We start from the raw sequence: 22,432 nt of genomic DNA, 5'->3' as shown, positions 1-22,432 counted from the left end.
AGTTTAACATTTTGTTTCGAACATTAGTATCGATGGAGTATATATTAACTTCGGTTTTATTTTCTTTGTTTTTAGTGCATTGCATGAAAGAAGAATAATGGTGACTTCTAACAGATTAAATCGCTTGACAGCATGTGTTCAGGCAGTTAATGCACTTTTATATCCTATGCAGTGGTGAGTTCTCTGTCTTCCTACTGCCTTACCAGTACAACTTACTTTTACAGCTTACTGTGGGAGTGTTCTCCCTTACATTGTGCTAGTTTTATTACCAATACAGGTCACACAAAGTGTTTGTGGAAAGTTCCTACACTTTCATAAATAAATTAAGTGAATACATTCATTGGTATGTGTGTTTGTGAAAAGCTTTGGGTTACTAATGTATTTGTTAATCTCGCTTACCAAGATAAAGCTGTGAAAAACCGTTTTCTCCCCGAAACTGAAGTGGTCTTAAAACAGTGAAAACTAAATGTGCTGTAAAACTAGTTTTAATGGAGTCAGTATTAAAAAAAAATGAAGTAAATATTTGAAGCCTCATATTAAAGTATTTTATAAAACTATTCACATAGTATTTTAATAGTTATAATAGTTTATGTATTTAGATCCGTATGAGGTAATTGAGGCAGTTATAGTGTTTCTAAACCATTGGTCTGTTTCAACTACTTTGCCAGTTCACGGGATTTTGCGCAAACAAAAACAGGTAGACTATTTGTAGGTAAACTATAATGGTTTTACTTTGTACTAGAATTTCAGTGGTTTACAGGAGCTTAGGGAGAAAGGTTGAGTCACCATAGCTGTACACCCTCTAATGTTAAAACTAAATGAAGTCGCTGTAACTAAAAGTGTTTCAGTACCAGTGATTAAATAAATTATTAAAAAAACTTTTACCATTTATTATTTTGTTGGTGTTGCATAGTTTTAGGTGTATGGGTGTACAGAAGCACACACATGTATGTGCAATAGCTGGTGCAAAATGGTGAGCTAACATTGTCATTAAATTTGAGCATAGTTATGTTTTATGAAATAAAATATTTCCACACATACATATTAATATTACTTATAACTGTCCTACGTAACTATATATCTTCAAAAATGCAACTTCCTTGCTCAACACAGGTCACCAATGCCTCTGTTTTCAGAAGAAACAAAAAGTTAGTATTTTTGGTTTATGTTTCAGGCAACATATATTTATTCCAGTACTGCCTGGAAGTCTCCTTGATTATTTAAGGTGAGTCGTTTGAATGTGTGTAAATAGTATTTTAAGATGTACAAAATATGAGAACAATGAATAACATTCATGATGACAAAAAAAACCTACTTGAAGTAAAAATGTATTCTAAAGACGGCTGGTGTGGGTATTAAAACTTTAATTGAAATAAAGTGGAGAACAGTGACCCACTTGGGTCATCTTCAGGTTAATATGGTTTGGAACTGACTGGTCGAAGTGTTGTTTGGTACTTTGTTTTAATTAAAGTTTTAATACCCATACCAACTCTCTTTGGAATACAATATATATTAGTTTTTGTAAGATATGAAATTGTTCATGAAATTTGTAACGACCTTCATGCATGGAAAGTTAAATACATTTTACAATATGAAATATAATTTTATTTACTATTTCTTGACAAGTTAGCTATAAAAAAACAAAATGTAATAAAACATAAGTAACAGACAGAAACCATGTAAAGTCATGTGGCTTTCACACAAGTTCCATAAGGACGAGCTCCATGAAGGTTGTTAAACTGACTTCAGATTGAACTGTTAAACCTAATCCATCTTTCATTTAACTTCTTTAAACCATATTTTCATTCTTAAAGGAATCCAGAGTTTTAGTGGAGAACACGTAGTTAATAAGAACTGATATTTATATAACACAGACATGAAAGTTGTATGAAGCAAACATTTAATCTTTCCAAACAATAAATATTGAGCTTGAAACTTTGAGGGAAAACTGAACATTCAACCTCTTCTTTAAACCCCTAACCTCCAGTTGCTGAGCATTATGTCTGAGGGTTTATAGGCCTAAAATTTAGGTTTTGATACCTATAGTAGGTAGATCATAGATAGTCTAATGTTTATTAACAAATAAAACTTAAACCATGTTAATTTCTTTGTATGTTCAATATACAATACCACAGGTGTTCTCTCCCCCAAATGGCATAGCAATAATCATGTCAACTTGTATGCTAGAATCCAGGTTTTAGTAGCCATGATTGGCTTAATGCATACAGCCCATTGTGTAACTTTGTGCTTGACTCTAAATAAACAAACAAAACCATGAGTGTTTGTATATATGCTATCTTTCACTGAATACAATCTTCAAAACCCTGAGATTCCATGCCCAGTATCTATTCATTTACTGTTCTTTGTTTTGTTTTTCACGTAAGAAAACTAGTGATAGTTTATTAAAGTGTATTGACTTGTATCACGATGAAATTAAAACAGTTTTCATTTTGTAGCCCAAATAATCATATGGTTTTGTTTATATTGCAGTGCTCCAATGCCTTTTTTGATTGGTGTTCCATCTGTAACAATCTCTGTAAGTAAGCCTACTTATATAGTATCCTTTTAATTATTGTTCTATAACAAATAACACTTTCTTAGATCTCCAGTGATACTGTTCACATTACCACACTTTTTTTTTATCTATTGTCCAATGCCCTTTGCAGGTATTAGAGTTTGGACAAACTGTTGTAACCGTTACAACAGTTGACTTTTATAGAAAGACAAAGTACGTGAACTAAGAATAATTTAACTCGTTTTAAAAAACAAACAAGAAATTATTTGCTTCACTACTGTTTAAAAACATCTGGGAAGTTGAACATAAGTTAATAAAAAGCGAGATAAATTGTGTTTTTGTTGCCAGGGTTCCAGCATGGCCAAGCGTGTTAAGGCGTGCGACTTTCAGCAGTGGCGGTGTTATAAGTTATGGTCACTCCCACTATTCGTTGATAAAAGAGTAGCCCAAGAGTTGGCGGTGGGTAGTGATGACTAGCTGCCTTCCCTCTAGTCCCACACTGCTAAATTAGGGACGGCTAGTGCAGATAGACCTCGTGTAGCTTTGCGCGAAATTCAAAAACAAACGATAAACTTGGCCAGGCGGTTAGGGAGCACTCGACTCGTAACCTAAGGGTCGTGGGCTCGCAATCCCATCGTGCCAAACATGTTCTCTCTTTCAATCGTGTGGGGGCATTATAATGTGACGGTCAATCATACTATTCATTGATAAAAGAGTAGCCCAAGAGTTGGCTGTAGGTGGTGATGACTAGCTGCCTTCCTTCTAGTCTTACACTGCTAAATTAGGGACGGTTAGTACAGATAGCCCTCATGTAGCTTTGTGAAAAATTAAACACAAACCAAATCATGTAGCGTTTTCAAATTTAAAATTGTTCTTAAAAAAATATGGATGGTAATTATGAAACTATTGAAACAGTGCAATAATATTTCTAAGTAATTAGTATTTACTACCCTGGCATGGCCAGGTGGTTAAGACACACGACTTGTAATCCAAAAATTACGGGTTTGAATTCCTGTCACACCAAACATGCTTGCCCTTTCATCTGTGAGAGCTTTATAATGTTACAGTCAATCCCACAATTCGTTGGTAAAAGAGTAGCCCAAGAGTTGGCAGTTGGTGGTGATGACTAACTGCCTTCCCTCTAGTCATACACTGCTTAATTAGGGACGGCTAGCGCAGTAAGCCTTCGAGTAGCTTTGTGCGAAATTCAAAACAAACAAACTTCTGTTGCCAGAATTGAAAATATATGTTTGTCTTGTTGTAATTATTTGTTGATGTTATAAAATAATCCGAAGCACTGTCTGCAGTGCTTTTTTTTATTTCAACAAGTGCAAACATTTAACACAAGTGTTTCACCACATGATGTGGTTCTTACGAGATATCAAATATATTTGGTTTTGTAACTAATGAATTCCCTTGTTGTACAAATGATTAACATGTTAATATTATGGTGTTATTGTTCAGGTTAAGTAGTTGGCACACAGCATCACCTACAAAACTTGTAATATCTTCCAAACGAGACCCAACACTCGAGAGCTTTTGAATAGTCAACAATTTTAAAGTGCTCGAGATTTGTGTCTTGTTTGGAAACTATTGTGTTAGTGTTTTTATTTGAACTGAAATTTCAGTCTAATAACTTGATACTTTCAAGGTTAACACCACTGCAAGTGTAAATATACATAAATCTTTAAATTATTTGAACCTCTGATTTCCTGTTTTATTTTAAGTAACAAAAGTTGTAAACTTATTGACCTTACAGCAGGTTGATCCTTCTGACCTGGAGGAAGTAGTGTTCTGGGATGCCGATACTAATAATATCATCACACCTTTTGATGACCTACAAACATTGCCTAGTGAAGTAGTAAGTTTAAAAACAAGTCAGAACTTCATAATAGTTTGTAAAAATAAATTGTAATAACACTAGGGTTTTGTCTGTCCTGAATATATGTGCATATCTAAATGAGCATGTTTGTGCACTTCATTTCAATGGATACAAGTGACACAAGTGTAAATACACTTTAGTAGACACTTCGTACAACAGCGTATTAAAAGCTTGTCAAAGTTTTTCAAAAGGTCTAACACTAGGTCATAGAGTAACATTTTAAGTTTTTATTTAATGATAGCATTAAGTATGGTAAAATTTAGCCCTAAAGTAAAGCAAAAAATGTACACAACTTACTATTAATTTATCTCGTTATCAGATATGGTTGTAGTTAATAAAGGCTTAGGCCTGTCATGGCCAGGTGGGTTAAGGCGTTCGAGTCGCAATTCGAGGGTCACGAGTTTGAACCCCTGTCGCTCCAAACATGCTAGCCCTTTCAGCCATGAGGGTGTTATAATGTGACATGGTAAATCCAACTATTTGTTGATAAAAGAGTAGCCCAAGAGTTGGCAGTGGGTGGTGGTGACTAGCTGCCTTTCCTCTAGTCTTACACTGCTAAATTAGGGACGGCTAGTGCCATTTGCCCTCGTGTGGCTTTGCTCGAAATTCAAAAAGAAACAAACAGTAAAGCTTAACTCATGTTAGACCTAAGACAAGTGGACCTGCAAATAATGATTTCTGTAGTTAGAATTATTTTGTATTATTCTATAAATCCTGTACTAATATGAAAGCAAATGTTTTATGGGTCTCAGCTGGTTTTTTTATTTTAAAATTAGTATTAAATAATGGTATTAATCCTTAAATACTGTACAGTCAGTTTTAAAGAAATATTTAAATCTGTATTGTTACTGAAATATAAAAGTTGAAACCGAAGGTTGAAGTTGAAACATTTGTAGGTAAGGAAACAGTAGTGGGGAAAACATACATTTAACATGCTTCATGTTGACATTGGAACATTTTTAGATAAGGAAACAGTAGTGGAGAAAACTTACATTTAACGTGCATCATGTTGACATTGGAACATTTTTACACAGTAGTGGGGAAAACATACATTTAACATGCTTCATGTTGACATTGGAACATTTTTACACAGTAGTGGGGAAAACATACATTTAACATGCTTCATGTTGACATTGGAACATTTTTACACAGTAGTGGGGAAAACATACATTTAACATGCTTCATGTTGACATTGGAACATTTTTACACAGTAGTGGGGAAAACATACATTTAACATGCTTCATGTTGACATTGGAACATTTTTACACAGTAGTGGGGAAAACTTGCATTTAACGTGCATCATGTTGATATTGGAACATTTTTACACAGTAGTGGGGAAAACATACATTTAACATGCTTCATTTTGACATTGGAACATTTTTAGATAAGGAAACAGTAGTGGAGAAAACTTACATTTAACGTGCAACATGTTGATATTGGAACATTTTTACAAGATTTGAACACCTGTCTAACTATGATAATGTCTTATTGAAAGTGATGAGTATTTGAAAAATGTAATTTTCTTGATGAATTCCATGAAATTTGAGAATCATAAAACAACAAAATATCGTGTTAGTATTAAAGGGCAAACTGACAGAGGTCTTATTGATATCAGAGAAACCAGTCTGGGTTTACGATCACGTAGAAACTGGTTTTGCCTGTGTCAAGACTTCTGATAGTTTTTTCTATTAGGTTTTTTTTTGATGTTCCATGTCTTTTGATATTTCAATTGACTGTGAAAATATTTTTTTATGTTCTTGTTACTTTGTTTTACGTCTGTAAAAAAAAAAAGAAACTTGTGTTGTAAGTTTAGTGACTGCATGGTAAAAACCACTCGGAAATATTGATATATTGTTTCTTCATTAGAATTTTTGAGGTTGATTTTTTTTGTAGCTTATTTACAAAATATTCTTAACATTCAGTTAACAAAATGACAATGTAACTTGTCGTACACTCACGAGCGTGAAATGGTTGTCATCTACCATGCTCTTTACTAAAGGTCACCAAGTTGAAGAAGAAGTTAGAAAATCCGAATGCGATGTTAGGAGATGGTGTTGCTCGTGCTTTTTTACGTGCTATGGTTCAGTTAATTGGAGGTTATAGAGATGCTCTGAAGTTAAAACAAGGAGAGAAAATTAGCTTTGATCCAAAAAAATTTATTCAGTCGAGAACTTCTTCCATGCAGACGTTACTAAAAAAAATACTGAACCGTCAGTTATTCCAACAGGTATTGTTTCCTAAATTGTGCAAACAAATGTTGCTTATTTATTGTTCACTTACCAATCACAGTGCATTATCATTAACAGAGTGTCTATTGTACGTAACAAGTTAGTTTTAGGTTTGTCGTTACAAGATGTGAAGTCAATTAATATCAAAATGTATATAAAACTAAGAGTCTTGATAGTGGAAAAATCAGAAATATAAAGAAAATAATTTTTATGAAAGAGTTAGAAAACGTTTCATTTATGGGATATTTAGTTAAGGTTTTTAAGTAAACCTTTAACCCAATCATGTTGAGGATATTATACTGACCAACTCTTGCTGTGCAGTGATAAAAATAAATAATCATAAAAGTTATTATATCTGGAACACAGAGCTGGAAGGTTGGATTTTTTTCTTTTAGATTTTCTAACCAAAACAAATGTTAATAAAACATAGAACAAAAGAAAATTTGAAATTTCAACATCTCAGGTCTTAATTTTTTAAGGGAATTTTCAAAACTCGCACCATCATTTCACTCCTGTAAAAAAAAAAAAAGTAATTGGAGTAGTTGGAAAGGGAGAATTATATGAAGTAAATAATTAACATGTGAATTATTTATTATTAGCTACTTTATTTCCTTAACATTTGAAAAGAAATTATACTTTTTTTTTTCAGGTACATTTCTTGAAGGAATTGTGTTTACTATCACAAAATGTTCACATTCTGCTGTGGAATTCAAAAGTTACCCCATGATTCACAGAGACTATAAAGTACCATTCAAATTTCCTGATTATCTCCAGTATTTCTGTAGTTACTGTGGATGGGAGGAGAGAAAAAAATTCTGTTAGAACATCTGCCAGTGACACTTTAGCTAATGTGCCAAGTTAGGCCTCATTAGTTTGTAATTGAGGATATAAAAACGTTTTGAAACATGTTAGGACATCTGCCAGTGACACTTTAGCTAATGTGCCAAGTTAGGCCTCATTAGTTTGTAATTGAGGGTATAAAAACGTTTTAAAACATGTTAGGACATCTGCCAGTGACACTTTAGCTACTGTGTCAAGTTAGGCCTCATTAGTTTGTAATTGAGGATATAAAAACCTTTTTAAAACATGTTAGGACATCTGCCAGTGCTCTTTAGCTAATGTGCCAAGTTAGGCCTCATTAGTTTGTAATTGAGGGTATAAAAACGTTTTAAAACATGTTAGGACATCTGCCAGTGACACTTTAGCTAATGTGCCAAGTTAGGCCTCATTAGTTTGTAATTGAGGGTATAGAAACGTTTTAAAACATGTTAGGACATCTGCCAGTGACACTTTAGCTAATGTGCCAAGATAGGCCTCATTAGTTTGTAATGAGGGTATAAAAACGTTTTAAAACATGTTAGGACATCTGCCAGTGACACTTTAGCTAATGTGCCAAGATAGGCCTCATTAGTTTGTAATGAGGGTATAAAAACGTTTTAAAACATGTTAGGACATCTGCCAGTGACACTTTAGCTAATGTGCCAAGTTAGGCCTCATTAGTTTGTAATGAGGATATATAAATATTTTAAAACTTGTTAGAACATCTGCCAGTGACACTTTAGCTACTGTGTCAAGTTAGACCTCATTAGTTTGTAATTGAGGATATAAAAACGTTTTAAAACATGTTAGGACATCTTCCAGTGACATTTTAGCTAATGTGCCAAGTTAGGCCTCATTAGTTTGTAATTGAGGATATAAAAACGTTTTAAAACATAGTGACCATAGGATCTCAAGGGGAAGAAAGAGGGAACACAAAATTTGGTGTCAGGTTTGGGTTCGGTGGTCATGAAAACCCACTCATACACCACCATCATGGCAGGGTGACCATCCAGTATGACATAATGGATCAATGAATTTTAATTTTGCAAAGTTTGACTTAATGATTTTGAAGCCAAAAAAGGATGAAAGTTTAATTGATAAAAAAGTCAAAGGTAAAACATTTTTGAGAAATCACAAGAACTGTTCTAGATTCCTGTTCAAATACTCTGCCAACTTATCAGAGAAATTAGAATTCAGTATGTTATATTAAAACCACTTTCAGACACCTATATGACAACCATGCTTATTGGCAATAGACTTGTGTAGTGTAGTTTTCACAATAAAACATTGACATGTTCAAAGTACATCATTTCTTCCTGTGTGCTTTCACTGTTCACTGTACCATCTTGTGAACAAAGAAGATTGTTTCAACATTCTGATCATACAAAACTCCCTGGGAGCTGCACCTCTCAACATGATTAATGTTTCTTCATAAGGAATAATATAAATTCCCATTTCATTCTCCATGAGTTTGTGGTATGTAGTGGTTGAATCGATATGCTGTGGAAGCAATTTATGAACAATTGACTTACAATATTCTTTATGATTATACTATGTAACACAGATTTTGTTCCTGGATAGTATGTGTTATTTCTGAATTGCTTATGTTGTAAAAGTACAGAAAATGGCCATTATTCCCTTCAAACTTTACCTTAGTGACATGGATAATGATATTTAGAAATTAACCTATTTTTTATGTAAGAACAGGCAAATTTGCACATTTTCATTTACATAATGTTTGAATAAAACAACACATGAATCAAGATTTACATGTATTTATACTAAAGTTATACAAAAATGTTTAGAAGTGAGTAGTTTTTCGAGATTTGTGACTGCAATGTAAATGACTTTCACATATCAGCCCCCAAATATAGTCTCCCATTGTGTTTATGTTATATGCTCCTTGGTAGTGGCATTCAAAGTCCAATATATCTTGGTGGAAGTGCTCGCCTTGCTCCTCTGAGTATGTTTCCATGTTCTCCTTAAATTTATCATGATTGGCATCAAGGATATGGACTTTCAGGGACATCCTGCAGCCCATTTTGCTAAGTTCTTCACCAGAACCTCAACCAGTTCCACATAATTTTTGGCCTTGTAATTGCCCAAGAAACTCCAAATCACTGTGACAAAGCTGCCCCAAAGTTTTTTTCCCTACCTACTGTGCTACTTGGGGAATTCTATGCACTCCAGGATATTCTTTATTTGTGGTCCAACGAAGACACCAGCTTTGGCCTTTGCCTCAGATAGCTTGGGGAAGAAGTCTCAAAGGTACTTGAAGGCTGCAGACTCCTTATCAAGAGCTATGACAAATTGTTTCATAAGACCCAATTTTATGTGCACTAGTGGAAACAATACATTCTGGAGATCCATTAGTGGCTTAATATTGATATTGTGCCTCCCCACAGAGAACTTGGTCCGTTGTAGCCAGTGCTTTTTGTTGTAGTGCACTGTGGTGTCCCTGCTGTCCCAAAGGCAAAGATAACTGGGAAACTTGGTAAAGCCTACTTAAAGACCCATCAGGAATCCCACCATTTTGAAGTCTCCGATAACCTCCCAGCCATACTCATCATACTTCAAGACTTGTAGCAAGGTCTTGATGCTGTTGTATTCCTCTTTGAGGTGCACCAAATGAGCCAGGGGAAGAGACGGATACTTATTCCCGTTATGGAGCAGCACAGCTTTGAGGCTTCTGGATGAGCTATCAATGAAGAGGTGCCACTCATTCGGGTTACAGACAATTCTAGTTGCCTCGCACAGACCGGATACATTGTGGCAGAAGCAGAGCCCATCTTGACGAGTAAAGAAGCTTGAAAAATGTCGGTGATGCTTCCTCTGACTTGTGACTTGCACTTGAAAATTATTGTAAGTTCTACAACATTCTAGAAAGTTCTTGAAAATTCTTGTAAGTTTGGAGAAAATTTTCTATCAGCTACTCAGCACTGAATCTACCTGAAATGTTCTGGAAAATGGGTAAATTTGAAAATTTCATTACCCAGGTCACAAAAGCAAAGTTTGAAGAGAAAAATAGGTCTTTTCCATTTACTTTTAGGCATAAACGATTGGGAAATAACACTTTCTGCCCAGGAACAAGAAAAAGTAAAAATTTTGTTACGTAGTGTTATGTGTCATAATGTTGCTTGGGACACACTGATGGTTTTTGCAAGCGACTTTAAGTCCAAGGGTTCTCACCTGCTATAAGATACTGCATTTTGGTTACTACTGCTGCTGTCGTATGACTTACTGCAGGTCTCTCTCCAAATAGTCACAGTACCCCATGTTCATCCATATTACTTTGCTTTTGATTGCCATTAAGTACAAGATATATTCCCATCTTGAAAAATCTAAATCCCTATTATTTATTGTGTGATCACATGAATATTTTGCATTCAAAGGGTTTGACACATACTCTTTCCAATGGTATTATACTACCAATAAAAGGTCAGACAATGTCAAAATATACAATGAAAAGCCAAACAATGTCAAAATGTACTTCTGATACATGCAGTTTTATCATGATTTTATCCCATCTGTGGTTAGTGTATAACTTTACTGAGTTGAATACTACAAATTACTTTAATATAATATACCTAACTCTAATTATTTAGTATCAATTGTTTAAGGAATATCTCCCTGTAGGATGAGAGGTACTGTACAGGTACGATATTTTTCAAGCTTGTAGTCGGTAATTAAAAACTTGCAATGTTATTGGGTACATCACAGCTAACATTTCAATATTTTTCCTTTGTTTGAATGACTAGTTTATTGAAGGATGACTTGAGTTGCTAAACAGCGGGAAAGGATTTCGTGATGAGTTTGAATTTGAAGTTAATAGTTACGAGGACAGGAGCAGCAGTTGCCTAGCAACCCAGTATAAGGAGTGGTTACATGCTATGAAGGTTAGCTGATGATGTGTGAATATATTTGCTGCTTAGCTCTTTGAGATATTATTTTTGAGTTCATGTCATCGAAGAAATTCTTTTACCCCTCAAGTGTGTTTAGTTTTGTAGTCCAGTATGAACATTTCTAGTTCTGTGGTCCACTAAAAGTATGTCTAGTTTTATGAATAATTGTTACTAGTGAAATTAGCACAAAAATATGTTATTTATTATATGTCACTTTGTACTTTTCATAAAAATTCTTAATATTTTGTTCACTTCAACATTCTTATTTTTAAAAAAAAATCCTTGCTTTATCGTTTTATAACTTGCAAGAAAAACTGTTGGTGTTTCGTATAAGGTTACTACAGGAAAACTGGATAGTGTGGTGTTTTATTAAATGATATGCAAACCCATTAAGGTGTATGAAATATTTTAAAATTGTAAAAAATAGAAGAAAAAGTACTGAAATGGTACATGCACTTTCCTTTACAAGGACTTGGTCTTGCAGTGTATGAAGTACAGAGCTTGCACAAGTTGTGAAAATCCTGGAAATCGTGCAATTTTTTAAAAGAATGTTTTCAGTATCAGGACTACTGGAAAGTCAAGTTTTTATTCAAAGGTTCTGGTAAAGTTTTTAAAGAATGGTCAGATATGATCTTTAACTTTTATCAACAAGAAACTATACTGTTCTGTTTATCTCGACAAGAAACTATACTGTTCTGTTTATCTCGACAAGAAACTATACTGTTCTGTTTATCTCGACAAGAAACTATACTGTTCTGTTTATCTCGACAAGAAACTATACTGTTCTGTTTATCTCGACAAGAAACTATACTGTTCTGTTTATCTCGACAAGAAACTATACTGTTCTGTTTATCTCGACAAGAAACTATACTGTTCTGTTTATCTCGACAAGAAACTACACTGTTCTGTTTATCTCGACAAGAAACTATACTGTTCTGTTTATCTCGACAAGAAACTATACTGTTCTGTTTATCTCGACAAGAAACTACACTGTTCTGTTTATCTCAACGAGAAACTATACTGTTCTGTTTATCTCGACAAGAAACTATACTGTTCTGTTTATCTCGACAAGAAACTACACTGTTCTGTTTATCTCAACGAGAAACTATACTGTTCTGTTTATCTCAACGAGAAACTATACTGTTCTGTTTATCTCAACGAGAAACTATACTGTTCTGTTTATCTCAACGAGAAACTATACTGTTCTGTTTATCTCGACAAGAAACTATACTGTTCTGTTTATCTCGACAAGAAACTATACTGTTCTGTTTATCTCGACAAGAAACTATACTGTTCTGTTTATCTCGACAAGAAACTATACTGTTCTGTTTATCTTCGTTTTTAGGAAAATTATCTTCAGAAAATGTGACTTGCAAAGTGGGAAATGAGCTAACTTGGAAACACTGACCAATATTGGGGTTTTAACTGTGCATCACATGCCTGTTATTAGAACCGTATCATTAGGGTGATGAAAACCACACGGATCAGTTGTTGAAGATAATTCGAGAACTTTTTTAATTCCATCTTCAATGTAAACTCTTTAAAAATATATTTTTAGTTTCATTTGTTATTAACAAAAATTCTTAAACGGAGAAATGCATTTCCAAACTGCAAAAATATATTAGAATTATTGACATAAACTTGACCACCTTGCACGAAATAGTGAAATGTTTGCCATTTAAAGACAGTCCATCAGCTTATTATCTGGTGAGGTCATCCATTATTTACACAGTGTTCAATCTATGTTAGTTTATTTTGATTTACATTTTGTGCCTTATTACTAAGTTTTCCATAGGGTAATTTTTTGTTTTCAGGGGACAGTTAGGGATGTAAGTTTAGTATTTTGATGTTTGTTATTAATATTATTTTTTCTCTTTGTGTGTAAGTTTCTACTTTCAGATCTAGCAGAAATAAGTCTTAAAAAAACTTTTATTTTATTTTATTTGTGGTATTATACCCATAGCTGTAACTAGATTTGTACTTGGTAAAATATTCTAAAGATATTGTGCTATTTAATTTTAAACCTATATGTAAAAGGTATACAATATATACAGCTGGCACAATGTGCTTGAACCTTTGCTAAGTTTTTTATTATAGTTATGACTACAGTTGTATACTCTGATGACTGCTACACTTCAAAACACCTTTAATGTAAAATACAATTATTCAGAGTAATTATTGTATTAAATACCATTTAGATTGTACACAGGAAAACTTATAGGCTGAGTTTCACACTAACATTTAAAGGTTTTTTTGATCCAGAAAGTTTCCAGTTTCTGGAAAAGTCCTTTATTACAAGGAATTGGTACAGTAAACTAAGACTATGTTGAAAAGTAATGGAATACAACCATGTGGTATAACATTGTAATATACAACACTGTCAGTGACTACAACCATGTGGTATAACATTACAGTATACAACACTGTCAGTGACTACAACCGTGTGGTATAACATTGCAATATACAACACTGTCAGTGACTACAACCGTGTGGTATAACATTGCAATATACAACACTGTCAGTGACTACAACCGTGGTGGTATAACATTGCAATATACAACACTGTCAGTGACTACAACCGTGTGGTATAACATTGCAATATACAACACTGTCAGTGACTACAACCGTGTGGTATAACATTGCAATATACAACACTGTCAGTGACTACAACCGTGTGGTATAACATTGCAATATACAACACTGTCAGTGACTACAACCGCGGTGGTATAACATTGCAATATACAACACTGTCAGTGACTACAACCGTGGTGGTATAACATTGCAATATACAACACTGTCAGTGACTACAACCGTAGGGTATAACATTGCAATATACAACACTGTCAGTGACTACAACCGTGTGGTATAACATTGCAATATACAACACTGTCAGTGACTACAACCGTGTGGTATAACATTACAATATACAACACTGTCAGTGACTACAACCGTGTGGTATAACATTGCAATATACAACACTGTCAGTGACTACAACCGTGTGGTATAACATTGCAATATACAACACTGTCAGTGACTTCAACCGTGTGGTATAACATTGTAATATACAACACTGTCAGTGACTACAACCGTGTGGTATAACATTGTAATATACAACACTGTCAGTGACTACAACCGTGTGGTATAACATTGCAATATACAGTGACTACAACCGTGAGGTATAACATTGTAATATACAGTGACTACAACCGTGAGGAAAACATTGTAATATACAGTGACTATAACCGTGTGGTATAACATTGTAAGTTACAACACTGTCATCGACTACAACAATATGACAGTGGCCTCAATAGCAACATGAGCACGAATCTTTGTTGGCATGGTTCCATGTTGTAGTACATGTTACAAAATGTAACAAACAGCTGGTTTTAATAAATTAGTGTTTAAATAGCTTCTGATCATCTTACCCTATGTTTTTACTTTTTCAGAAAGGAGGTGGTACTTTCTTGAAAAATATAAAGAGCAAGGTAAGTTGTCAACAGATTTCAACATGAGATTTTTACTGGACTCAAAGAACAAGTCTCAATACTGTAAACAGTTTAAAGGTCAATAATTGATTTTTAATGTTTATACAAATGTTTTATCCAACATCTTATAAACATTTCTAAACATGTCAAAGGATTTGTTTGAGAGTCTTAGATGGACAGCTTGTCCGACAAGCCAATGGTTAGAAATATTCTCATCCAGTTTTATGTACCGTTTCAAAATCTGTTTCATGTGTTTTACACCATGATTTTACAGGTGGATTTATTTACAGCCATAATAATATATAATTACAACAGATATAACTTTGAGTTTACTTTTTTCTTACACTAATTGTCTAATTATTCAGAATTAATTATATTTATTGTTAGTTCAAGGATAGAAGCAAGCAAGACTGTAAAGATGTCAGATTACAAGCTAATGACAAGAAGAAGGAGGTATTGTAATATTACCTTTATATTTTACACTTAAGTACTTACTCTGACCTTATTTACATGTTATGTAAAATATCTGTTTTTAGTAAACTTTTCAAATGTTGATTAGTGTTATATTGTTTACGGCATGATTGCTCATCCACTTGACTTACAATCTGTGAATCACAGGATCAAAACCCAGTGCCAAACATACTTACCCTTTCAACTTTGGAAGTGTTGTACTGTGACGGTCAGTCCCACTGTTTGTTGGTAAAGAGTGGCCTGAAAATTGGTTGTGGGTGTCACCAGCATTTTCTCTTTCCTATAGTTAACAGTTCCACATTGATGGGCCTAGCATGGCCTTAAGGTTAGAGTGCTTGATTCACAATCTGAAGGTCATGAGTTCAAATCTCTGTCACACCAAATATGTTCAGATGGAAGGGTGTTATAATGTGATGGTCAGTCCAACAATTCTTTGATAAAAATGTAGACCAAGAGTTGGCAGTAGATGCTGTTGACAAGCAGACTTCCCTCTAGTCTTTTACTGCTCAATTATTCTTGTGTAGATTGCCTACAACTTGCGAGTACTTTAGGTTTTAGTTTTCTTATGTTTTGACGTGTATCATTACTTATTTATTCAGTAATATAACCACATTATCTCATTGGTTCCAGGGATATCCTTGTTCAGTAATATAATAGATGAAGTGACCATATTGTCTCATTGGTTCTATGGATGTCGTTGTTCAGTAATGTAATAGATGAGGTGACCACATTGACTCATTGATTCCAGGGATGTCCTTGTTTAGTAATGAAATAGATGAGGTGACCACATTGACTCATTGATTCCATGGATGTCCTTGTTTAGTAATGTGATAGATGAGGTGACCACATTGACTCATTGGTTCTAGGAATGTCCCTGCTTAGTAATGTGATAGATGAGGTGACCACATTGACTCATTGGTTCTAGGAATGCCCCTGCTTAGTAATGTGATAGATGAGGTGACCACATTGACTCATTGATTCCATGGATGTCCTTGTTTAGTAATGTGATAGATGAGGTGACCACATTCACTCATTGATTCCAGGGATGTCCTTGTTTAGGAAAGTAATAGATGAGGTGACCATATTGACTCATTGGTTCTTGGAATGTCCTTGTTCAGTAATTTGATTGATGAGGTGAAGACCTGTTCCAGTGGTAGAATGTTAATTTTATAAGTCTGTGATTCTAGGTTAAATATCTTAACCTCAACTTTTCTATTTCATTGTATCAACTTTGTAACATATTTTTAAGTTATATTACCTTTAGTTAAATTATGACAAGTTTCACAGTGCTCTTCTTATCTCTGAATCCTTCTGGACAGCACATAATTTGTTATTTAAAATAAAACCGCAGGCTGTTAATCTGAGTAAATTACTTGTAATATCAATAAAACATGAAAGTGTATTAAAACTAGTCTTAGAAAACTTATTATTCACTTGTTTTCAATCATGTAGACTTATTATGTTCAGCCACTCTCTTGCCCAGCAGTACGTCTACAGACTTACAATGCTGAAAACTGGGGTTAATACCCATGAAGGGCATAGCACAGGTAGCCCATGGTGCAGCTTTGTGCTTAACTTCAAACAAACAGTATTCTATCGATTCTTTGAGAACAAAATTATTTGTTCAGTTATCAGTAAGGTATTTGTCTTGATGTATACGTTGCCAGCGTTTTCCTGAACTATAAGCTATTTAACATATAACACTTTGCTAGTAATAAGTCTAAGCTATTTGGTATTCTAACATGTAACACTTAGCTACTAATAATTCTAAGCTATTTGGTATTCTAACATGTAACACTTAGCTACTAATAATTCTAAGCTATTTGGTATTCTAACATATAACACTTAGTTACTAATAATTCTAAGCTATTTGGTATTCTAACATATAACACTTAGCTACTAATAATTCTAAGCTATTTGGTATTCTAACATATAACACTTAGTTACTAATAATTCCCCACAATCAGTGTATGAAATAATTAATTATCAACCTGACTTTATTTTGTGAATTCATACCAACATGTATCTTTATGTTAATCAAATATGGTGTTACATTTTGGTTGTCAAATCCTCTTGTACCTTTTCTGTAAGTTATCTTTAGTTGATACACTATCTATACATACCAGTCAAACTTTTTATTTAGTGTGACTTAACATCTGTGTATAGTATAATTACTGAGAGTAATTTTGGAAACAACTTGTAGGACAGCACAACTGTAAAAAGCCAAGATAAGACCCAATCAAGAAGTGCCCCATCAAGCCCAGTATTTTGTCGAAATCGTCACTCTAGTAAGGTAAGAAGTGTTAAACTGTGTTTGTTTGCACGAATTATATTAATCATAACACGAAAAATATTATGTATTAGGGTTCTGATAAACAGTTAACTAAGCATGTATGTGCAGTGGCAAAAAATATTAGGTGCACAGAACTGGTAATGACTGTTTCCAGAGTGGGTAAGCAGTATTTAATGAAATTTTACTTAATAAAAAGGTTTAATGAATACTAATATCTGAGAAACTAATAATATTACCCATTTATAAATCACAGTCACCTCAGTTAGCACTCAGAGACTCTGAACCAGATTTCAAGAGTATGGATTCAGTTCTAGGTCTTCTTGTTAGATAAGCACGTGTGCTGTCTTGCCAATAAGCACATTTCTTCTCAGGACTTACCTGATCATAGCAGGAAATTAGAATCAAACACAATATCTCATTTCTCTATAACAGTTTTGGCCTTCTACACTCACTATTACTATAAAAAAAATATCTTCAAACTAAAACTGTGTAACAATTGAGAGGATTTATCAAACTTTTGGATATGTTACACCCAAAACTTTTGTAGAATGTTAAATAATGTACTGAGAAAGTTGTAAGGATATTGAAAATTGGATTTGTTTATTCTGTGTTTTACATAAGTTAATAAAAACATCGTAACTCAAGTGTAAACAGCGTTGTTATTACCCTCTGGAGTTAGCTGTCATGTAAACATCTGGTTTACCTTTAAAAAGCTCAAATTTTGGACGAAATGGGAATTACTAGCCAATAACGGACAAACATTAGATGACTGTAACATGTAGATACTCAATGATATGTACGTATCAGTCTAGATATATACTTGCTCGTTTTTATGCATTATACATGTAGAGTATAATGCAATTCTCACTGCATTCTCAAACAAAACACCATGGCAACATCTCCAGCTGTAGCTTAACATTTTATATTTAAAATTAATGTGATCAAGTAGTTAACAGCTACAGTAAATCATCATGAACTGCATCACCTATCTACTAACTGTGGTTATTATCATGACAGTGTATAAAGTTAACTACTGTATTACGTAATCCTTTACCCTTAGTTGAGCTTAAAAAAAAATAAAACAGAAAATAAGATGAGTAAAAAATTGTGAATTTAAAACTCTGTAAACAGGGATCATAAAAAGTAAGAAAACAAGACTGGGGATACTGAAGACATTATTTATTCAAACTAAAAAACTTATTTTTGCTCCATGCTGTTACTTAGAATTACATTTGGTGAAGTCAAAGAAATTATTTGTAATTTGAGTATATAATGTCTACAGTATCTCTAGCCTTGTTTCCTTATATTTTTTATGATTTGTAACTGCAGGTTTTTTACATTTCAATTTTCCTATTTATGTTATATTAAAATTTTTGTTGAAACTGAGAAAATGCACTTTTTGTGATTGCCATACAAAAATGTTAGGCTTAATTAAGACTTACCTCTCAGCTTTTCATTAAAGATTTTTGATTCAGTTTTTGAAATGCTCATGTTTTGTCCAAAAGTGTAACTTCACGATTGTGTTTCGTCATTTGTTGTTGTCTTTATTTTCCCAGCAGTGTTTTTTAAACATGGTAAAGTAATTATCCTGGTTACTACTCAACATACAGTACTTTTGCTGTGTAGATAATGTGTCCTGAAGACTTTAAGAATGTTTTCATCATTTTTTTTCTTCAGGTAAAATATTCTACCAAGTCCAGATTTTCATGTACTATGTCTGTTAATCCACTAACTGCTAAAGAAACTTGCCCTTCAAACAGGTTGGTCATCCTTCATTTTTCTTGTAACAGATCTGCCAAGTTGTAAAAATGTTATCAAATTACTTTGTATTATATTGTACAGGTTTTACCCATTATGTGTTTGTATTTTTAACTAGTAATTTTAACAGAAGAATACTACTTTTGTTAATCTGAAAACTTATAATGCAATAAAAATTATTTTTAAAGCACCTTAACTGAATTTCCAGTTTGTACTGGGTTGGTCCAGTGGACAATAACAAGATCATTTGTGAATAGTATTTTTTTTATAAGTAAGGATCTTGAAGTGTTTCTTTAATAAAGTACTTCGTTGAAATCAAAGGCATCACAAAATTATTTGCACTCAAAATATGTCTGAGAAGCGGCAGTGTCGGTCTGACGTGTACCCTAACAGGCTGGAATACAAGATGATCTTGTATTAAGTTTAACAATATTTTTTTATTTTTTGCAGTTTTCATATTCCATTTACATAACATCTAGAACTTCCAAAATGCACACGTGTTTTTCAGTACTGTTTTGTAATGTACCCAGTTTTCACTTTTCTTTCCCATCAACTGTTATTCTAAATCAGCACTGTAGAGTGAACTAAATGATTGATATCTCTAATATCTAACACACATTACAGTATCGAATGTCACTCTCTAATGGGTAGGAGTATGTGCACTTTGACCTTGTGGTTTTGTTTTCTTTCACTTTGGTTTTATGTTTTATTGCTTGTGTGCTTTACGTTGGTCATGTATTATTTAATTTCAGTCAAATTAGGCCTTTGTTATTTTAAGATACATTCCCGTTACTTCAACAATACATTTCCTTGTATGATTGCTGTGGTAAAATGAGGTCACTGTTAACATAACCACATAACATTTTCATTTTAACTCTGAATTCATCAGACTCGTAGGTTTCTTTGTTTTTATGCAAACAGATGAGATACCTTGGTGAAAATATGTTTATTTATCAATAGGTTTTCTGATGATAAAAAGATGATTTGTCAATAGTAATTTATATAGGGAAGAATCTTGAATGTTTCTTTAACAAAATAGTTTGTTGAAACTCATAAAAAAAATCATTAACTCGGTACATTTTTGATTGGTTAGTTCTTGCTTTTGATGTATTGAGTCATTCTATTTTCTGTAGTCCCCCACCAGTACAGCAGTAAGTCTACGGATTTACAACGCCAAAATCAGGGGTTTGATTCCCCTCAGTGGGCTCAGCAGATGGCCCAGTGTGGCTTTGCTATAAGAAAACACTGATTCTATTTTCTGTAACTTTAGACTATTTCTTGTCAGTTTCTACAGTATGTGTATGTGGCGATACTGTGTACAAAACTGTTTTAAATATATTTCAATCTTTTACATATCTATAAGCTTTAAGAACTTATTTTCATTTCTTAAATTGGTTTCAGTTTTGATTTATAAAATATACACTTTGTGGTAGATCACAGCTAATGAAGCTATTAGATGCAGAACAAAACGTGAAAGGGACAAAAACCTCGGTGTCCAACAATACGCCTAGTCCTTTCCCAAGTCTTCAGAAAATAAACATGGATCTCATGGGAGATCTTCAAGATTTAATTTATACCCAGTGTGCTCATGGATCCTTGAACAGCATAGCAGATTCTTCAGTAACCAGTGACTCGACCTCTGTTGACCAGGTAACATGTCTCTGGTTAATTTCCAAAATGTAATAAAATGGTATATATACAATAACATCTGATTACGACAGTGTTTTATGTTTAGTTTAGATTAGTGAGAACCATCACAACCTTAGGTAAATTTTAAAAGAATAACTGACCTATAAAAAAATTTAAGTAAACAAAATTGGTATCCATTTTTCATTACCTACCTTATGTACATAAATTTAAAAGGTACATATAAAAATTAAGTATGTATATAGAATAGCCATTTGGGAATGACCAACTAGTCTTCTCTTCACCCATTACTACTGTATAATATTCATAGGAGTCTGGTTCTAGACATCTGGAACCCTGGTGGCACTCGTCCACTTACACACCATTCGCTACTGTTTAACTTCAACTTTCATTACCCACACATAATAGGGAATGCTGGTGTTAAACCGGTGTTAGAGAGCTTTGATTAATGTATCTACCTGTAAAATGAATGAGATGGATCGTTTATGTTGTGTAGATCATGTTATTATTAGTCAATTTATGTTTAACGAAACTGATTTTGATTCTTTGTGTTGTATTTGCAACAAAAACATTTCTTGATGATTTACAGTTTTTCTGTTAATTAAGATTCATTGAAGTAAGAATACATTACTTCTGTGAAGAGTAAGTTACACGTGAAGTAAGAATGCATTACTTCTGTGAAGAGTAAGTTACACGTGAAGTAAGAATGCATTACTTCTGTGAAGAGTAAGTTACACGTGAAGTAAGAATGCATTACTTCCGTGAAGAGTAAGTTACACGTGAAGTAAGAATGCATTACTTCCGTGAAGAGTAAGTTACACGTGAAGTAAGAATGCATTACTTCTGTGATAGTGCTACAAACTTATTCATATGTTTTTGGTGTTTTTTTCAGAATTTAGCTAATGGAAATGGGAGGGTGTCTTCGACGCCTGGAAATATGGTGTCTTGTTTTGAAGTTATCTTTGTTTAACTTCCTGTCCTGTAACAACCAATTTTCTTCAGCTTCAATAATTTTGACTTTGAAGTTAATTTAGTGTCATTTAAGCTTATATATTTTTCAATGATGTGTTTTTTCTAGTTCCAGTCATTTGAAAGTGTGGAAACATTTTCCTTGGAGCTTCTCTCCAGCAAGGATGATCTGTTAGCACATGACAACAAACCTATTCCCCCACCCAGGTTCAAACGTAAGAATAAATCAGCTTTAGCATCACTACAACCAGTGGATCCTGATTGAATTAGTAACAACACATGAATAAGTCACAAAACTCGCCAACTCTTCAGTAATTTTTGTCGAGCTTGCTGCCAACTATCAGGTACTCTTGGACATCATGGATGAAAAACTCTTGTCCAACAACCTGGTGCAGAAAGTATGAATATCTCATACACTCCTTGAACTACTGAAATAATGTTATCCAAGTACAGGAATGATAAA

At 33.6% G+C, this 22,432-nt stretch overlaps 1 pseudogene across 1 annotated transcript in view; it reads left to right on the top strand.

Moving 5' to 3' along the window:
• LOC143247659 (DENN domain-containing protein 1A-like) overlaps nucleotides 1–22,424 on the top strand; it is a 47,637-nt pseudogene extending 25,213 nt beyond the window's left edge. The window contains exons 10-21 of the transcript XR_013026647.1: nucleotides 76–174; nucleotides 1,175–1,225; nucleotides 2,491–2,536; nucleotides 4,275–4,376; nucleotides 6,397–6,624; nucleotides 11,203–11,340; nucleotides 14,793–14,831; nucleotides 15,219–15,284; nucleotides 17,506–17,595; nucleotides 19,273–19,355; nucleotides 20,787–21,003; nucleotides 22,079–22,424. The product of XR_013026647.1 is annotated as a DENN domain-containing protein 1A-like (transcript). The remainder of the gene's footprint in view (nucleotides 1–75; nucleotides 175–1,174; nucleotides 1,226–2,490; nucleotides 2,537–4,274; nucleotides 4,377–6,396; nucleotides 6,625–11,202; nucleotides 11,341–14,792; nucleotides 14,832–15,218; nucleotides 15,285–17,505; nucleotides 17,596–19,272; nucleotides 19,356–20,786; nucleotides 21,004–22,078) is intronic.
• Nucleotides 22,425–22,432: the final 8 nt, after the last annotated feature.

The sequence above is a fragment of the Tachypleus tridentatus genome, chromosome 3 (assembly GCF_004210375.1).
Source record: "Tachypleus tridentatus isolate NWPU-2018 chromosome 3, ASM421037v1, whole genome shotgun sequence".
Taxonomy (NCBI): domain Eukaryota; kingdom Metazoa; phylum Arthropoda; class Merostomata; order Xiphosura; family Limulidae; genus Tachypleus; species Tachypleus tridentatus.
This window is presented reverse-complemented; position numbering and strand designations above follow the sequence as displayed.